The sequence below is a fragment of the Hermetia illucens genome, chromosome 5 (assembly GCF_905115235.1).
Source record: "Hermetia illucens chromosome 5, iHerIll2.2.curated.20191125, whole genome shotgun sequence".
In the NCBI taxonomy this organism is placed as follows: domain Eukaryota; kingdom Metazoa; phylum Arthropoda; class Insecta; order Diptera; family Stratiomyidae; genus Hermetia; species Hermetia illucens.
Genome location: NC_051853.1, coordinates 9772987 through 9788229, shown reverse-complemented (window position 1 = coordinate 9788229; position 15243 = coordinate 9772987). Strand labels below are relative to the sequence as shown.

The following is a 15243-nucleotide window of genomic DNA, read 5'->3' as shown; positions in this document are numbered from 1 at the left end:
AATGGAAGTGGAGAGTGAGCTGCTGTGTTTATTCGCAGCACGAAAATGCGCCGCTCGCCCAGCGAAGGACGCAATAAGGCCTGAAATACCCGACGAGACATCGGGACGCGTAGATGGAGACAAGGACTCGCAAAATGAGGCGGCACCTGCAACGGAGGCAGGAATCCGGACCATACCACACAGTGCAATAATTGCGGAAAGAGGCACAGTGGAAACTGCAAAAAAACTAACCAAATGTTTTCGAATATAAGCCGAGTGGAAGGACTGTCGACTACTCTGGCGCAAGCTGACGAGGAAAGGCTTATTAAGAATTGCGCGGCAGTTGTGAAGCGCATGCGATCTGCGACATTCCTCCAGAAAAACGTCAGCAAGGGGTGAAAAACGGGCTCATGGAACTGGTGGAGCTCGTGAACAGGATTGCATATTATAGACGGACACGGAGAGTAAGAGAAAATCCGCAGGAAGCAGAAACAGCCGGGCCTCCCGACGAGAACACTACGAGAACCAAATGAATCGCAGGCAGCCCATTGCAGAACTAACTGGGGAAAAAACGAAATGAGGAAGGGGCATCTGAAGGAGACTTCACTCAGGTACTCTCCGGGGCTCAAAAGAAGAAGGCGAAGAGGAGCGAGAGGCAACAATACGTCGCGCAATTAGAAAAACCTGTGCCTAAAATTAAGGCGGACTCCTTCGAGCACCAAAAAAAAAGTGGGGAGACGAAGGAGGACTAGACCGCCACCTCTGCTTATTAAGCCGAAGGCAAGACTTCTGCGGAAGTCCCCGTGAAATTCGTTACAAGATTAAACCCGAAGATAACGGAGCAGAAGTGTCTTCCTCTCGTAAAACGAAGGGTGGTGGAGTCCTAGTCGAACTAGGACCGAAGACAATAAATAAAGTTACGTTCTGTGAAGCAGTCAAGGGGCTTCTGGGAGAAAAAGCTTTGGTTTCTAGCCTAGAACCCATGTGTTCTTTGGAAATCCGAGACCTTGACTGCCTCACAGAAAAGAACGGGGTAGAAGAGGCCATCAAATGCGAATGTCCGGAGGTAACCAAAGCCCGGATATAATGTTTGGATTATGGGCACATATCTGCAACCTGTCGGGGATCTGATAGAAGGGTAACATGCCGTAATGCGGTACAATGAAGAAGGAAAGCTGCGTCCTATTCAGGGACCGTGGCGCAACTGATGAGAACGTTACATATTGCGGGCTTGGGGCGGTGTCCAGTTTTCAAAGCAGAATTGGAAAGAGCTAGGATATGGGCAACATGATTCGCATCCTACAAATCAATATGCACCCGAGTGCAACCGCTTACGAGTTGCTAGCTCAGTTCGCTGCGGAGACCAAATCTGGTTTAGTACTCATCAGTGAGCAGTAGCAAAACGAGGACCCAGTTTCATGGGACCCAGTTTCAGGTACCGCTGCCATCTGGGTTCAGGACGGCACCCTCTTTAGGGTTCTTACCCAAGGCCGTGGGAATGGCTTTGTATGGATTCGGTGTTCAGGGATGACGGTTTTTAGTGTCTATCTTACGCTGGCGGTCAAAGGGTAGTATAGGTCCCAGGGCGAAACGTGGATTGGTACCCACGATGGAGCATAAAACCTGGGAAACGCCTGATGAACCAACACTAACAGCTCGACTACCAAACCCTATCTCCACCTCCACATGGTGATCGTTGGGAGTTCTTTCTTTATGAAAAACTGCAGACGGAGAAGGATGAAAGCGAGTCTCCCGCACCTAAAAACGGGACAAAATGTACCAACTGGTCCTCCAGGTTGGGGATTGGGGGTTGGGTAGGGCTGACAACCCTACACGGAAAACCGATATTACGAAGGTACAAAAGGAGCCTCGGACAGAATGGATCTTAGAACGACGAACCTGGCAACGACAGCGGATTAACGATTTACGCATTTTCTCATGGAACGTGCGCTCCCTGCACAGGCCGAATGCTGCTGAGCAGCTAGCCGATACCCTATCCTAATATATGACTGATGTAAGAGCTTTGCAAGAGATGCGATAGACAGATATGATATCAAAATTATACTTGGGGATTTTAACAGCCAAGTAGGGATGAAGTCCGTATTCAGGCGATACGTTGGCTCCCATAGCTTACATCAAAATATGGTAAATGGTAATGGACTGTGTATTATTTAATTAGCAGTGCCACACGAAATGGTTGTTGGGAGTGCTTGGTTTGCGCGGAAAACGGTGCACAAACGAACGTGGGCTTCTCCAGACGGGACCACTTTCAACTAGATTGACCACGTAGTGATGGAACGACAACACTTAGTGCCAGAAGAACTCGTGCGTTGGTTTCAATGGCTCTATCACGGTCCGAAAAGTAAAGTTCAAAGTATGGCGGGTGTGTCAAAACCGCTTCGTGTCTCTGTTGGTGTTCATAAAGGAAGCGCCCTCTCACCACCTCTTGCTAGGTCAGATAGCCCGACACGCCCAGAACATCATTGATCCATACCACTTGAGGTTAACAGATCAGATTTTTTCTGTGCTTTGCGAGTGGCGCCTGCTTATCACACTGTCTCCGAACCGGCTGTGATGGTGATCGCGGGAGTGATCCAAGTTGCCCTCCTTGCTAAGGAGCGCATAGCTACCTACCGCCGTGAGAGCGAGAACTTAAGAGAGGTGGTTGCTCGTGAAGAACTTCAACGCACCCTTACCGAGTGGCAACTTTCTTGGCAAAATGAGGCAAGAGGCAGATGGACTGCACGGCTCATCGACAAATTAGACCCGTGGTTGAACCGAACGCACGGTGAGATTGATTATTTCGTTACCCAACTTTTAAGTGGCCATGGAGGTTTTCAGCCTTACCTGCACAGGATTGGGAAGGTGCGATCTCCTGATTTTGTGTTCTGCAATGTAGTGGCCGACGATGCTGAACACACCTTTTTCTCTTGCGAGAGGTGGGGCGGCTTTCGTCATCAGCTTTATGCAGACACAGGGGTGCTCTATCCAGATAACATTGTCAGAGAGATGCTGAAGGGCGCTGGCAGCTGGAATCGTATTGTCCATTATGTTCGGGCTCTTTTTATTGCGGAGCAGATTGAACTCGACCGGCAGAGGGATCGGACGGTAAGGGGTTCCCTGAACCGACAACTCCCTTCCTCCCCTCCCCTCCTCTCCTGTTGGTGAAAGGAATTCCCTGACTTGAAGGCTCCCAAACCCGGGAGAGCGGGAGCGCTAGGTGGAAGTAATGTGTCAAACGCTTCCAGGCTGGTTCGCTGATGACAGGGAGGTGTTTAGTTGGTAGTCCGACAGCGTGCTGTTGCGGGAGTCCAACACTCTGTGCGTAAACGCATGCACCTACCCTACTTCAAAAAAAAAAAGATAGCATAGCCAGTGTATTCGATATCCCAACGAAATTGATAAGACTGACTGGGCTGACCCTGACTAATATGCAAGGCGAGATAAAAGCAGCGGGATCAATCTTGAGACCATTCAACATCAACAACAGTCTAAGACAAGGGGATGCCCTATCATGCGTCCTCTTTAATCTGGTCCCGGAGAAAGTGATTCGGAATGCAGATGTCCATGCAAGAAGCACCATCCTCTTAAAGTTCACCTAACTACGGGCCTATGATGACGATATTTATATTTTGGGAAGAACAACCCGAGATGTACAGTCTACCTTCATCTATTATAGATCGAGCAGGCGGCCATCGGTGCGAGATCTCGGGACGCATATTAATGAAGGCAAGACGAAGTACAAGGTGGCAGTGTCAGCACCAAAAACAAAAAACCAACTGATCCAACCAACACTGGTCAAACAAAAGCGATAGAGGTAGGAGAATATAACTTTGAGACTGTTAAAAATTCCTCTTTTCTAGGGTCGAAAATGACAACTGCCAACAGAGCCTATTTCAGCTTACAAAAATTGTTTCGCTTAAAACGTCTCATCATAGGGTCAAAGCTCTTATTGTACAAGACTATGACCTTGTCAGTCCTTATGTATTCCTCGGAGACCTGGGTTCTTGGAAGAAATATTACGAACTCCTGCCGCGTTCGGGAGAAAAGTCCTCCGAAAAATTTTTGAATTCCTAATTGAGGATGGACGATTCCGTACTCTACATAACGACGAAATCTACGAAGTTTTCGATAAAATCTGGCTCAACAGGTTACGGTGGGCGGGTCACCTAATCTGTATGGATGAGGATGATCCAGCCTGGAAAGTCTATAAGGACAATATCTATGGTAGAAAAAGAAGACGAGGCAGACCCTACCTGAGATGGAGCGATGGCGTAGGTGAGGACGTCAGACAGCTTTTAGGGATGTCGAATTGGTGGACCTCAGCGCAAAACCGGCATGTCTGGAGTTCGTTATTAAGGCAGGCCTAGACAGGATACCGGTTGTTGCGCCGTTGATGATGATAATGAGGATAAACTTAAGGTGGGTTTTCAGGTAAAGTAACTTTATTTGAGCAGATATCGGAATGAGATGTATTTTGAGGCCTAGATTTTGTACAGCTGAATCATCATGAATTTTTCCAATGTCAGCGTTACGCGTGTTTCATGAAACGTTACGGAGAACGATATCAGCAGAGGCGGAGCAGTCTATTAGGCCGTAACAATACTCAAGGATACGTCTTACGGGAGAGTTAAAAAGGATTATGGAAGGCTGGACCGAGGTGAAATCAGTACAGGAAGGCAGTATGAAACCTGATATTTTGCAAGCGCGGTTGTTGATATCGAAGTAGTGGCTGTCAAAACGGAGTTTATCGTCGAAGGTTTAGATTAGGTCGAGGGTAGAGTTCAGATAGGGCAGAGAGCAATCACCAAGAGAGTAGGGAGAAAGGGGTGGGAGAGGTTTAAAGCGAGTAATACATCGAGTGGCATTTGCTGACATTAAGAGTCAATTTATTAACTGTGCACCAATGGACCAAAGTATCCAGATTTGCCTGCAGGAAAGCGCAATCCATTGAGGACAAAACAGAGGAAAACAGCTTGAGGTCATCGGTGTATTACAAACAAGGGGAAGTGAGAATAGAGGGGAGATCGTTAATAAGGAATAAAAACAAAAGTAGTCCTAGAATGGATCTTTGTGGCACAACAGAGGCTTTAGAAAAGTCCGTGTAAATGACATGGATTTCCTGCCAAGAGTTGAGACACGTCACCGTCTTTGTATCTGCGAAAAGTAAGGGCTTCTTTGCACAGGCTGGGAAAATGACATTTTTCGAGCCTCATTGAAAATAATGCAGAGGGGAAGGCAAATGAACTTAAAGGTTTTGATCAGCGTTGGGTAGACCATCGGGGTCAGGTTCGACATTCGCATCAAGGCTGTCAATGGGGTAATCCCCCAAAGAGGGAGTGAGGAGCGAAATGGCAGGAGATTAGGTAGAAGCTGTACACAAAAGAAGGAGACAGGAAGAAGAGGGAGAGGAGTTATGCATCGAGGAGAAGTAACTGCAAAGTAAATCACAGGATAGCTGAGGAGAGGTAGCAGTGGAGCTAGAGCATTTAATGAAAGTGGAAGGAGACTGGGAGGCATTGCGCGCGTTACAATCATAATCCTTCCTAGACTTAATTATCAGCGACTTAACCGAAGTTCGCAAAGCACGGCTTTCGGTGGATGAAAACTTTTTCCTCGCAGCTTGCTTCAGATGAAGTTTTTTTTATGGATTTCAGTGGTGAACCATAATGGGTAGAAGGGATTTGGAGAGGAACGTAAATGGGAAGGGGGTTAGACAGAATGGAATAAAAGGAGAGGAGGGCTTAGTTGTAGATTAATGGTAAGAGAATGGGAGCCCAGTTGATTGAAGCCAGAGTTAAGTTCAAACCCTCAAAGTTGAGCTTAGAGGTCTTGCGCGTAGTATGGGAGTTGAGGCGTGACAGTTGTACTTCGAACTCCACAGCAGGATGATGGGCGTCACGAAGGACGTAGGAAAGAGCAAGAGAAAATGAGAAAGGAGCTGTTCTAGCATGTTGGAGAGGACTAGATCGAGATGATTTGCGGTGCGGTTGAACTGAAGAGTAGCACAAGTGTTCATGAAAGTGAATAAAGGGAGAGACGGATAAGAGAAACAAATTGGCAGTTGTGGTGGGCCGGGAATGTTAGGTCAAGATAGCAAAGGGAGGTTAAAGTCAGCACAGACAATGAAGGGAAGAGAGGAGAAAGTTACAGTAAGGATTTCTGAAAGACTGTCGAAGAATTAGTTGTACAGATGTTGTATTTATAGTACAGACAGCATAGGGAACATAGTTTGGAAAATGAAAACAATGGATTGTTTCCTTTCACGGAGAGAAAGTCTGGTTTTTAATAGTGGAAAGGTGCCGATTTTTGTCGAGGTTAGTCCATGGTGAATACTAGTTTACGATGCTGTAGCTTGAAAAATTTGCTAAACTATATTAAAGTTGGAAGCAAAAAGGGATTTTATTTGATCATTTAGAATTTGAATAAAGATAAACTTATTAAACTCTGATGCGATAAAGACGATGGACCGAAAAAGCGTTTTCTCCATTGGTCTGAGGTACTGAGCGAGGGTAGTAACCAAATAAAAAATCAAATATTCCAAGCCTACATATGTACATAAGTAAGATTCTTAGAAGAAAGCTGTCCACTCAAGATGCCAAAGAAGGGTAAAACACCATGGTGGAACTTGGATTTGGCAAAACAGAGGAGAACGACAAGGATGCTCCTTAATCGTGCTCTGAAGGGTGAATCAAGCACTAGATGGAATCGCTATAAAGAGGCACAGAAGGGTCTAAAGAAGAGCATAAGATCGGCTAAACGATCATCTTGGAGACGCTTTTGGGAAGAGACTAACTCTCTTGAGGCAACCTCAAAGCTGTAGCGGATTCTGGCCAAAGAACGTAGCCAGGATCTGGGTTATTTACCTTTGCAGAATGGGAAGTACACAGAAAGCGATGAAGAAACTGCAAATCATTTGCTTGAAGTACACTTCCCAGGCAGCATCCAAAATCTAATCTTGGGGTCAACAGGTGCATACAGCCCTCAACCGGGAGACTGGAATCTGGCATGCAAAGTAGTATCACTGGAGCGAGTGAAATGGGCATTTAACTCGTTCCATGGATACAAGTCTGCAGGTCCGGATGGCACCATCCCTGCGCTAGTAATAGAAGCAATGGATGCCCTGGGTCTACACATTCGGAATATATATCGTGCATGCCTGGCACTGATGATGATGATGTGAAGGTGTTGTTCATTCCCAAACCAGGAAAACCCACCTACCCAGACGCAAAAAGCTTTCGACCGATTAGCCTAAAATCCTTTCTGCTAAAAGGACTAGAAAAATTAGTAAATCGGTTCATAAGGGATACACACATTCCTAAACGGCCACTTCACCATAGGCAACACGCCTACCAGAAAGGCAAATCCACGGAGACAGCACTCCATGAACTTACGGCAAAAATTGAAAAGGCGATGTCCGAAAAAGAATACGCCTTAGGCGCATTCATGGACAACGAAGGTGCCTTCAATTATGCCTCATTTGCGGCAATTTGTGATGCGGTAAGACAGCATCAAATCGAACCGCTGCTAATCAGTTGGATCCTTCACATGCTAGAGTGGAGAAAAATTCACATATCGGTCGGCCAGAAGTCTATTGAAGCAGGATGTCTCAGGGGCTGCCCACAGGGAGGGGTTCTCTCTCCACTGTTATGGCTCTTGGTGATGGATACCTTGCTGTGGCTCCTGGAGGACAAAAAAGTCTTGCGGACGACCTAGCCGTAATAATTACCGGCAAGTTTGCGGACACAGTATGTGACCGCTTGAATGCAACTCTGCATGTAATCCACAGCTGGTGCCTCCGCAATGGACTCACGGTGAACGCTAGGAAGACTGGACTAGTTATGTTCACTAGGAACGTCAGGTGGGGCAGCTATACGCTACCCATCTTAGCAGGGACGGAAATCCAGCTGGCACAAACAGTCAAGTACTTAGGAGTACATTTCGAATCCAAGTTAACGTGGAAGCATCATATCCAGAAACAATATCAGAAATCCTGCAGATTGCTCTGGTGCTGTAGGAATGCGATAGGTAAGACCTGGGGACTTTCACCTAAACGGATATACTGGAAGTATACATCCATAATAAAACCCATTTTGATGTATGCATGCATCGTCTGGTGACCAAAACTGAACTTTGCTAACAGCAGGAAGCTGCTAACGCAGATTCAAAGACTTGGTTGTCTAAATATTACTGGAGCAATGAGTACTACGCCGACTGCGGCACTTGAAGCTATCCTAAATTTACCCCCCATTCACTTGGAGGTGAAACGGAAAGCGGCCAACGACGCATATAGGCTCGATACGATTGCGGCGTGGAAAGGCGGCCAATCCAACGGGCATGCGTCTATCTGGAAATTCCTTGAAAAACATCCGGTAGCCCTGATGCCGACCGATCATATGGTTTCCAGATTCGTCTTGGAAAAGACATACACTGTCGTAATCACCGAAAGAGAAGAATGGTCGACAAGTGGCCATGAGTCTTTTCAGATTACAGACCTAATAATCTTCACCGACGGGTCAGTCACGGAGGATGGATCGGGTGCAGGTGTGTTCTCGGAGAATCCGATTATAGAACTGGCCCGACACCTCGGAAAAATGACGACCATATTCCAGGCGGAGATATATGCCATTTCATTGGCAGCAGAAGAATGTCTGCGACAAAAATGGAGGGGTCGCACTATTCGAATCTGTTTCGACAGTCGGGTGGCATTATCAGCACTAAATAGCAACAACATATCAAGCCATTTGGTGTGGAGTGGTCATCAGGTGCTGTTGAAACTTGGCCGACAGAACGAAACATTCCTGATGTGGGTGCCAGGGCACTCTAACATCGCCGGTAATGAGGAGGCTGATAGACTGGCTCGCCGAGGTTCTGGATCCACAATGGTGGGGCCAGAATCAACTCTTGGAATCCGACCATCTACTGTCAAGTCTACTCTGGAGGGTGAAATTGCAAGGATTCACGCAACCGAGTGGAGAAATTTGGACACTTACCGCCAAGCGAAAATCCTTGTGAAGGAGCCTAGGGCCACTAGAGCGGCATTTTTGTTGTCCCTTAAGAAGTGGGACATGAAAACCCTAGTATGGCTTTTGACGGGACACTGCCCCTTAAACTACCATATGGAAAAGATTGGGGTAGTGGTTTCGGCTATGTGCAGCCAATGTGAGGAGGAGGAGGAGACTGCCCTGCACTTTTTATGCAGCTGCCCAGCATCCTCAGATCTCAGACAAAGATACCTTGGCAAGGTTTTCTTCAATGAAGAATCTGCACACTCTCTGCCTCTTGAGAATGTACTCAGATTCGCTAAAGCCTGCGAACACCGTAGCCGGGAAGCCATTGAATAGGCAATAGTACAATGGGCCTAATAATGGCCTGAGTGCTCGGAGCTGCGGCTCCCCCCAGTTAACTAAACTAACTAACTAAGATTCTTAGTAGTTGCATGCATAAGATATTATTCTAGGCCTAAAGAATTGGTGGTTACAACAGTAGGCGGTTATCCAAGTGATCCTATGGAACTACTTCCTCCCGTCCAATGTAATGGAATACGAGAGAATTTCTGTCCGAGTTTTTTTAGCATTTCCGTAAAACGTAGAGTAGATTGCCTGCAATCAATTTATAAAAGCATCCAAAGCATTTCTCGTATTATTGCCCGACTGACATCTCACAGGACCATGCATTCAGCGAGATGCAGCCTCACTTCCTCTGATATCATGCCTTCAAATCGTACCATTTGTTGCACACATCCTGACCTACATTTTCCGCATCATGAGATCACAATGCAACATCGAGAACGAGCATCGGAGTGAACCTTGAAACGTAATGACCATCCAAATACACCCCCGCCGTTGCAGAGGACTGAAAAGGACACATTTATGCATAATGGAACAGAAATGCCAATTATTTTTCCACGACCTAGTGTGCATCGTGGGAGGAGTCATGCGGCTTCGACATTAAATCACAAAAAGTGGAACTATTAAGCGACTACGACTAAAAAACACTTTAAAAATCTACTGAAGTGAGTTTTGCATGCGGGACGTGTGTTGGGGATGCAGGAAAAAAGGATAATGGTGGGTAAAGCGCGGAACCAAAAAAGCACGGAGGAAAACAAAAATGCGAGTGCTTTGCCAATGCCATCTTGTGTGAAAAGCTGGTAATTTGCGTGACTTTAGAGGCAATGTTGCTCTGTTTTATTCCACTTACATAAATCGGCGACTTTACTGTGACTTTAAACCAATTACTATTGTTAACAACATTCACAAGAACCAATTACGGGACAGTCTTCGCAGGAGACATGTAATGGAACCTTAAAACACATATGTGGACTAGGCTCTGGTGGGAGGTCGGCTCTCAACGGGGCATTGATTTTTACGCTTGTTTCGGGCTCCCTTTGCCTGTTCTTTTGTTCTCCGCTTGCTTTCGAGGTCCTTTTTGCTTGCAGGCTTTAAAGTGTTCAATTTACATACACTGGGATATGTTCTGTGGCTAGTGTTGTATGGCGGTTGGGAACAGATACTGTCTCTCGATCCAACTGATAATCATGCACTACGGCAAATCAATATGTTAGATACTTTCCAATTACGACTAGAATTGAGTGGAGTGCAAAGTTTCAGGGCAATTCCATTACGTTAATTCCTATGTTTACGGACACAAGAACGACAAAATGCAAACAACTTGAACAAGTACAGGAATCGGGAAACGCTCAATTATGCTGGAAGAAATCAAACAACTATGGAAGAAGAAAACACGCTAAATGCTATCCTCACTTAGTATTGAGCACATTTTATTGTTTTATTGCGAATCCTCTGGCGGTGGCGATTTGCGGAAATGCGTGAATGCGGAAAACGCCGAGCGATTTCCCACTAGGGTTTTCTCTACTTTGCACTACCTTCGGATTGCTACCCTCTAGGAAAATATGATTCACTAACAAACAACACTGTGGGGAACTTGGAGCCCATCGACCAGGCAACTTGCTTGCACGCTTTCACTTATTTTCCCAATTTTCCGACGAAAAACCCAAATCAGCGACCGAAAAAAACGAATTCTCTACACTTTTCCAACACGTCCGCGAACGTTAGATTGCAAAAAACCAACTTCTTTGCCAGAAAATGTGTCCTTCGCAAGAGAAAGGAAAGCCTTGGAAAAAGGAAAATTCGAATCACACGTCACACAAAAGTTTCCTCGACGACGAACGCAACGAAAATGAAAGGATTCGCTCCTTCTGCGACGGATTGTTTAAAAGTCTTTCCACTAGGAGTCGCCAGTTGCGAAAAGGACATCTTGCCCACAGCAATGTCCGGCGGGAAAGGGGGGAAAAGCCTCAGCTCGGAAGCAATCCCTCCACTATTCCATGTACTCGTGCAGACTTTTGGGGCGACCTGTACCGTTTCATATCGAACCGAAGGCACTTCCGTTGAGTATTGTGAGTGAAAATGAACTGTGACCAATGCATTTGGCTTTGTGAGTTATCCATGAGGGGGAAAACCCGATGACACCCTCACCTCATGTACATATTTCGCTTGGGAGAGTCGTTGCGGACTTGTTCAGGAAGGGTGGCAGGGAGGCGATGTGTCATCGACTCAGTGAATGCCGGAGTACTCGCGCCAAGTATCAGGTTTCACTTGCAAAATCGGCAATAACGATATTAGGGGTGAATTCAGGGCTCGGGAAAGGTGAGTATAGATATTTTTCGATAGATAAGGCCCAGAGTTTTAGATACAAATTAACAATCTCTTTACAAAGGAATTTCTTGAGCTACGAATTTCGTCCATGGTTTTGTAATGACAAATTGAAAATTGCGATGGTCAAAAGACTATCTTGAGTGGCCAAAGACGACCAACAAGGAAGAGCTATCCCAAAAACCTAAAAAATTGACCGTGAAAGTCCGCCCGCAAATTTTGAAGCTCCGCCAAAGTACTGCGTCGACACGTCAAAGTGATCTTTGGGCGAATGAAAAACTCCTCCGGAGTGGTTTTGAAAGTAACAATGAACAACCCAGATTCGTGCGAACGATTCTCCATCTGGAAACGCTTGGCCTTCTTTTTCACAAACTTATCGACCGAACACAATTTTAGTCGAAGCGGCTTCATGAAAAATTCCTTAAAGAAACCTTTAGAGTCCGTTTCCTCCCTAATGTGGAGCTGAATTCTTGTGGTTGTTGAGGCGTTCAATATCTTTTTCTGTTATACGAGCGAGTATTTCGGCATGGTCTTCAACCTGCATCTTATTCTTCAATAATGCTTTAAAGCCTACTTTTTGAGGGATTTTGAAAGGACGTTGTTCATCATCATCATCAGTGGCGCAACACCCGGTATCCGGTCTAGGCCCCGCCTTAATAAGGCACTCCTGACATCCCGATTTTGCGCCGAGGTTCACCAATTCGATATTGCTAAAACCTGTCTGGCGTCCTGACCTACACCATCGCTCCATCTAAGGCAGGGTCCGCCTGGTCTTCATTTTCTATCATTGATATTGCCCTTATAGACTTTCCGGGCTGGTGAGACGTTTCGAGCGGAACAGTTTTTGTAAGCTGAAAGAGGCTCTGTTTTCAGCCAACAATCATGCGCGGATTTCATCGTCGTAGCTGTTATCGGTTGTGATTTTCGACCCTAGATAGGAGGAATTATCAACGGTCTCAAAGTTTTATTTTCCTATCTTTATTGTTCCCGTTTGACTAGTGCGGCTTGATGTTGTTGGTTGGTTGGTTTTCGGTGCTGACGTTGCCACCATATATTTTGTCTTATCTTCATTGATGTGCAGCCCAAGATCTCGCGCTAATCGTCACCTGCTCGATCTGGATGAAGGCAGTTTGTAGGGTTGTCAGCCCGACCTAACCTCCTACTTGGAGGACCAGTTGGTACAATTTGTCCCGTTTTCAACATCATCATTCATCCTTCACCGTCTGCAGCTTTTTGTTAAGAAAGAGCACCCAGCGGTCACCACGTGGAGGTGGAGATAGGGTTTGGTAGTAGAGATGTTGGTGTTGGTTCAGCAGGCGTTTCCCAGATTTTATACTCCATCGTGGGTACCACTACCCTTTGACCAGTTTCGTTATCATCACACTTAATGCTGTGTAAGTGATAAATCTACAGCGGGGGCCAATATGTACTAAAAACTAATAACTATAAAAGCCAATGATCTGGGCAGAAAGATCTGAACTCAGTACAACAGCCAGGGAGTTATACGAACTCCAAAGGATATGAAATATTTCAAAGATATTAGCAGAAATCGCTGACGTGCACGATTTGTGCACGTTAATCCGTGCCGACATACTAAACCACACCCGCGCATCCTTCAACCGCTCACCCCGCGAAACTGTCGTTAGATATACATTAGTTACGAGTGACGCTAATTCGTGCCATTTGTTTTCCAATTGCTGGCGACTCGCTAAGCTCAAACCTGTGTAAATATTTGCAGGGCCCACTGTGACCGTGATAACTACAGGCTCCGTAGCGACATTTGACCTACAAACGGATGATCGGAATCAGCTTATGCGTCCATCGGCCTTTCGTTGAGCTTTCCCATTGGGTCTGCTATCTGAAAATTGATAATGCCCTTTTCTCGCTCTTGAACAAAACCAGGCGTACGACCCTCTCTACCCGACTGCACAAGTCAAAGTGGACGCGTTGCGCACCTCCCCTTCTGGTTGCGTTTTCTTGCTAGTCGAAGGGCTTTAGTGGAGCCAAAGTGACCCTTTTGACGATGCTCCCGACTTTGGGGCTACAATAGGCGGGGGCCCTCGTAAGGTGGCTGCAGCGGCTTACGAGAGGCGTCCGTCCTAATTAGGACATGCGTGCAGAATTCGGAACCCCCAGACACGTCAGCCATAGTTTTCGCGTGGTTGGCGAGTGGTGGCAGCTTCAGCTGCGACATTGCCTCCCTGGGCAGACGCAACACACCGGTAGCGTTGAATCCCGAGTTGATGTCGAGAACAGGGTCGCTGGCTCAGATTCTCTTCGTATACCAGCTCCGCGGGATTTGCCGCAAATTCTTTTCGATTGACATTCCTAAGACCAAGTGGGACGAGTGGCAGGACCTGCAAACAAGAACGGCCATCTTGGGCCATTATAGTGGCCTTCAACGTCCTGTGCCACCTTCTGAACATCCCATTGGATTGCAGTTGTCCGGTGCCGTTTGAAACCGATGAGCTTGCCCAACTCTGAGAAAAGAGAGGACTCAAACTGCATTCGCTTGTCGATAATTATAATTACCGGAACACCAAAGCGTGGAACCCATTCTCGACCTCAGCATAAGATTGTGCAGTAATGTCTTTCAGAAGAATCGCCTCAGACCATCGCTTGAACTTATCGATGATTATAAGGCATTACCTGAAACCGACGTGTCTCGGAATTGTCAATGATGTCAATGTGGAAACGCTTGGTGGACCGAAGGAACACTCCTACCTCTTTCCTTACAAGCTTGGTAGTCTTGGACTTCTGGCATGTGATGCACTGTCTGGCCCAAGAATTAATGTCCTTGTTCATGGACGGCCAGAAATACTTTGCGGTGACTAACCAATTCGTTGTGCCTGGGTACGCGATCGTGAACGGCGTGAAATACTTTCTTTCGGAAATCGGCTGGAATATACGGTTTTGGGCCCTTGTTTGAGGTCTCGCAGTATATATTGGATATTGAGCCGAAGATAGGAAACTCCCTAAATGTGTATTTAGAGTTGGTCTTCAAGTTCTGAAGAATTGTGTCGTTCTTTCGTGCCTCGGCGATTGACGGACAATTGACGGTGATGCGGATCTTGACCTCTGCACGTATTGAATATCGGAAGGGAAGTGGCTGATAAATCTCAATTGCGAGGTACGCGGCTAATAACTCATAATGATGAGTTGGGTCCGGTGAGCCAAATACAGCTGTTTGAATCTTGAACCTTGTTGAGGGAATGCCAGAAGTGTAGCATCCACCAGCTGTTGTTTGGTGGTCTCAAACGCCTGGACAGGCTCTGGGAACCACACAATCAAGCCGGAGTTTTTGGTCTTCGCCCCAGACAATAAGGCGTCAAGGATCGACTGATGATGGCTGGCCTTGGGCAAGAAACGAAGGTAGAACTTAACATGACCAAGAACCTTCTGGGATCCGTGACAGTTTTTGGAAGAGGGAAGCTCGAAATCGCTTGCACCATGACTGGATCCGGTTGGATGCCTTCTGGGGTAATCACGTGGTCGGGGAATCTCATCTGCGATTGCAAGAATTTGCAATTTTTCAAAGTTAAGTACTAGACCAACCTCAAGGAAATTTCGAAAAATGCACTCGAATTGG

The 15243-nt window shown here is 46.4% G+C and overlaps 1 protein-coding gene across 11 annotated transcripts in view; it reads right to left on the bottom strand.

Moving 5' to 3' along the window:
- Positions 1-11373, bottom strand: part of LOC119657601 — a 136742-nt gene extending 125369 nt beyond the window's left edge. For 2 of the 11 annotated variants that reach the window (XM_038064599.1, XM_038064600.1), the window contains exon 1: positions 10180-11373. The gene's annotated coding sequence lies outside the window, so the exon portion shown is untranslated. The remainder of the gene's footprint in view (positions 1-10179) is intronic. The other 9 variants (XM_038064594.1, XM_038064593.1, XM_038064597.1 and 6 more) reach the window with 7 other exon arrangements.
- Between the last annotated feature and the right edge of the window lie 3870 nt (positions 11374-15243).